We start from the raw sequence: 4,863 nt of genomic DNA on the forward strand, positions 1-4,863 counted from the left end.
GTCAGGTTCAGACGTGAAATGGCAGACGAGTGGAAATTCTTTGGTAAGGGTTCTCGATCTAGAATTCCTTTGATTTCAGTGTTATCTATGACTCGTTTGTTACAGAGAGGTGCAGAAGGATTTTTGGTTTATGCGGTTGATGTACTGAAATCTAGCCCAGCTTTGGTTGACTTACCAGTGGTTAGAGATTTTGCTGATGTGTTTCCGGAAGATGTTCCTGGATTGCCACCCATTCGAGAGGTTGAATTCAGCATTGACTTAGTGCCAGGTACTCAACCTATTTCAAAAGCTCCTTATCATATGGCACTTGTTGAATTGAGAGAGTTGAAGGAGCAGCTTGAGGATTTGATTGCCAAGGGATACATCAGACCTAGTGTATCGCCTTGGGGTGCTCCTGTTCTATTCGTTCGGAAGAAGGATGGTTCTATGCGGCTCTGTATCGACTACCGCCAATTGAATCAGGCTACAGTTAAGAACAGATATCCTTTACCCCGAATAGATGACTTGTTTGATCAACTGCAGGGTTCTTCTGTCTACTCTAAGATTGATCTGAGGTCAGGCTACCACCAGCTGAGAGTGCGAGAGGAAGATGTTCCTAAGACCGCATTCAGAACGAGGTATGGTCACTTTGAGTTTATAGTCATGCCGTTCGGTTTGACTAACGCTCCAGCTGTTTTTATGGGTTTGATGAACCGTATCTTTCAGCGTTATTTAGATGAGTTCGTCATTATTTTCATCGATGATATTCTTATCTACTCGAAGAACCGTACTGACCATGCAGAGCACTTGAGAATCGTCTTGCATATTTTACGAGTTGAGCAGTTGTTTGCCAAGCTATCAAAATGCGAATTCTGGTTAGATCGAGTTGTCTTTCTCGGTCATATTATTTCTGAAGATGGGATTTCTGTCGATCCCAACAAAATCGAAGCGGTTATGAATTGGCCTAGACCGACATCAGTACCTGAGATCCGAAGCTTCATGGGTTTAGCTGGTTATTACCGTCGTTTCATCAAGGGTTTCTCGTCTATTGCCAAGCCTATTACCCAGCTGACTCAGAAGAATGCGCCTTTTGTCTGGACTTCAGATTGTGAGGCTAGCTTTGTTGATCTGAAGAGGAGACTGACCAGTGCTCCAATTCTTTCTATTCCGAAGGGTACTGGAGGTTTCACAGTGTATTGTGATGCTTCTAACCGAGGTTTGGGTTGTGTTCTTATGCAGCATAAGCATGTGATAGCGTATGCATCGAGGCAGCTGAAACCGCACGAGACTCGTTATCCTGTTCATGATCTTGAACTTGCAGCAATTGTATTTGCTTTGAAGATCTGGCGTCACTATCTTTATGGTGAGTCTTTCGAGATCTTTTCTGATCATAAGAGTCTTAAGTACTTGTTTTCACAGGCAGAGCTGAATATGAGACAGAGAAGATGGTTAGATCTGTTGAAGGATTTCGACTGTGAGATCAAGTATTATCCAGGGAAGTCGAATGCAGTTGCAGATGTCTTGAGCCGAAAGCTTTGTTCTTTATCTCTTTCAACTATCGGTGTTTCTCAGTTGGTCGATGATTGTTGCACTTCTGGTTTAGAGTTTGAAACAGATAGGGAGACTATCAGAGTGTTTGCTATTCAAGCCGAGCCGGAGTTGTTTGCTGCAATCAGAGAAGCACAGAAGTCTGAGCCGAGCATTCAGGTTTCGGTAGAGAAAGTCAGAACTGGGCATCAGTCAGAATTCCAGGTTAGAGATGACATTTTGTTTGTGAATAACCGTATTGTTGTGCCTGATATTTCGGAGTTGAGACAGCGTATTCTTCGAGAGGCTCATTGCAGTCGGTTTAGCGTTCATCCTGGAGGTCGTAAGATGTACAACGATCTGAAGAGTCAGTTCTAGTGGAAGAGAATGAAGGACGATGTTGCGAGATTTGTATCTCGGTGTTTGAATTGTCAGCAAGTGAAAGCAGAGCGGAAGCGACCAGGTGGTCTTTTGCACAGCCTATCTGTTCCTGAATGGAAATGGGATCACATTTCTATGGATTTTGTCACGAAGCTACCACGATCCGTTCGAGGATGCGATGCTATTTGGGTAGTGATCGACCGATTGACGAAGTCTGCGTGTTTTATTCCGTACAGGATGACGTATCGTCATGATCAGATGGCTGAGTTGTATGTTAGCAATGTTGTGAGATTGCATGGTGTGCCGAAGTCGATCGTTTCAGACAGAGATCCTAGATTCACTTCTCACTTCTGGCACAGTCTTCAGGGGGCACTTAATACTCGATTGCATCTGAGTACAGCTTATCATCCTCAGACAGATGGACAGTCAGAACGGACTATCCAGACGTTGGAGGATATGCTGCGAGCGGTAGTGCTAGACTTTGGCACTAGTTGGCAGGATTCTTTGCCTCTTGTCGAGTTTTCTTACAACAACAGCTTCCAAGCGAGTATCGGTATGGCGCCTTTTGAGGCTTTGTATGGTAGAAAGTGCCGATCTCCGTTGTTTTGGGATGAATTGTCCGAGTCACCAGAATTGGGACCGGAGATGCTTAGAGATATGGCAGAGCAGGTTAAGATCATTCAGACCAGAATGAAGTCAGCTCAAGATAGACAGGCAAAGTATGCGAATGTCAGACGTCGACCTCTGAGTTTTGAGCAGGGAGACAGTGTATTCCTTAAGATTTCTCCGTTCAGAGGCACCGTCAGATTCGGTAAGAGAGGAAAGTTATCTCCGAGATTCATCGGTCCGTACGAGATTCTCGAGAAGATAGGCGATCTTGCCTACAGACTTGCACTTCCTCCGTCTGGTATTCACGATGTTTTTCACGTCTCTATGCTGCGAAAGTATCAACCAGATATTTCTCATATCCTTCAGCCTGACGAAGCCGAGTTAGACGAGACCCTGAGCTATTTTGAGCGACCGATTCAGATCCTTGATCGGAAAAAAAAGCAACTCAGGACCAAGTTGATTCCGTTAGTGAAGGTGCAGTGGAGCCGTCACGGTGTTGAGGAAGCGACTTGGGAGACAGAGTCTGACATGAGATAGCGTTTTCCAGAGCTATTCGGATGACGTGAGTTCTTCTTACTGTCTTTAGTTCTTTATTCTATCTTATGAGTTTTGGTTCTTGTGGATTCGAGGACGAAATCTCTTCTTAGTGGGGGAGAATTGTAACGCCCCGTTTTTATCTTAATTGAATTTATTTGAGTTAATCAAAGATTACAGAGTTCTCGAGCCGGTTTGATTTTGATCAGGGTCCTTTTTGCAAAAATTGGATTTTTCAGGGACTAAAACGCAATTATCGGTTTTTATAGATATTTATAAGGCTTTTGGGCCCTTTCTCTTCTCCATCTCCTCCATTGCATCGCCTCCCTCCATTGAAGCCGATTCATTGAGCTTTCAAGCTTTCTGATTTCAGTCCGAGCTCGATCCGGCCGTTGGAATTTATTTCTGAAGGCAGATTAGTGATCACTGCAGTGAGAGCTCTGTTATATCGTAAGTTCTTCTTCGATCCGATACATTCTAGTTTTTGGATGTTGTTAGAATCGTTTGAGATTCGAGTATGTTGTTCTCTACAGAGTTCTGATCGTTTATTATCTGTCGGTTTTGAATTAGAGCGACGTTCGGATTTATTATGATTTTTGGAAGCCATTTTTGAAAATCATGGTTTTGAGATTTGTTGGGTTTGTCTTGTTGTTGTTGTATTAGCATTGAATTGAGTTGTTATCAGTATTGAACTGCTGTCTGCATTTGCCGGTTGTTCAGTTATAGCCGTTATGCCGTCGGTTTGAGTTTTTGGAGATTTTGAACCGTTTTTGAGTTTGAACTTGGCTTGTAAGTTGATCGTGGTTATTGATCAATCATCTCTTGTATCTGAACAGATTCGTTCGGAATTGTCAAGCCCAGAGTTAGCAGCTGTTTGATCGTTTCAGAGAATTGGACGAAGAACGGTATAAAGAGTTTTCCTTGAACCGTTGCCTTGTTGTTGTTAGATTGTGTAGTTGTTTATACAATCTCTTTTGTAGCTTATCCAGAGTTGGAGCTACTGCATTGCAAGGTAAAATCAGTCATCGTAGCGGGATAGCATACTCGGGACTGTTGGTTCTCGAGTTTCCCTTTTTAAATCACATATTGCATTGATACTTGTTCTAGCACGTGGAACTTGTAATTGTTGATTGATTGAGTTTTGTTATGTGGCTTATGTTTATGTTTCTGTTATGCATTCATCTTGAGCCTACTTTGATTTCAGCGGGCAGAACCGCCCCTTTTTGTTAGACGTTTGGGAACTATGATTGAGTGGCCTAGGTTGTAGTATTTCGCCTAGTGCTAGCATACTCATTATGGTTGCTCAAAGTCTAGAGGAGTGGGATACGTGGCACCACCTCGATTGGGAGAGTCGGTGAGTCGTTACGTGATCTCATCCTCGAGATCCCAAAAGCAGAGCAATACTCCCGTGTTTATCAGAATCGATATCCTGGTTTTAAAGACATGCATATCATTAACTTCGACTTGAATATGTGGTTTGATAGCATGTTGTATATTCATTACTTGATATGTTGCTTTTACTGGGATTATCATTCTCACCGGTTATCCGGCTGTTGCTTTGTTTTGTATGTGTACTTGGCAACAGGTGGGGCAGGAACAAGTCAGAAGAGGCATGGTTAGATTCGAGGGCAAGTAGTAGAAGTGAGCCTCGGTTTAGAAGTCGAATTAGCATGTTTATCTAGTTTAAGATTGAAGCATGTTAGAACTCGAACTTGATATGTTTTGTTATTCGAATTAGTTTGTATTCGGATTGTAATCTGAAATCGAAGTATGTTGTTGTTGTATCGATTTAGACTTCTGGTTGTTTTTTTTTAGGCCTTCTGAAAGCATGAC

General features: G+C 42.8%; 1 long non-coding RNA gene across 1 annotated transcript; it reads left to right on the top strand.

The window, feature by feature from the left end:
• The first annotated feature begins 3,239 nt into the window (after positions 1-3,239).
• Positions 3,240-4,863, top strand: LOC140874706 (uncharacterized). Its single transcript, XR_012148204.1, has 3 exons — positions 3,240-3,480; positions 3,867-3,935; positions 4,616-4,863. It is a non-coding gene; the product is annotated as an uncharacterized lncRNA (long non-coding RNA).

Source organism: Henckelia pumila, chromosome 1 (genome assembly GCF_033568475.1).
Source record: "Henckelia pumila isolate YLH828 chromosome 1, ASM3356847v2, whole genome shotgun sequence".
NCBI classification, from domain to species: Eukaryota; Viridiplantae; Streptophyta; class Magnoliopsida; order Lamiales; family Gesneriaceae; genus Henckelia; species Henckelia pumila.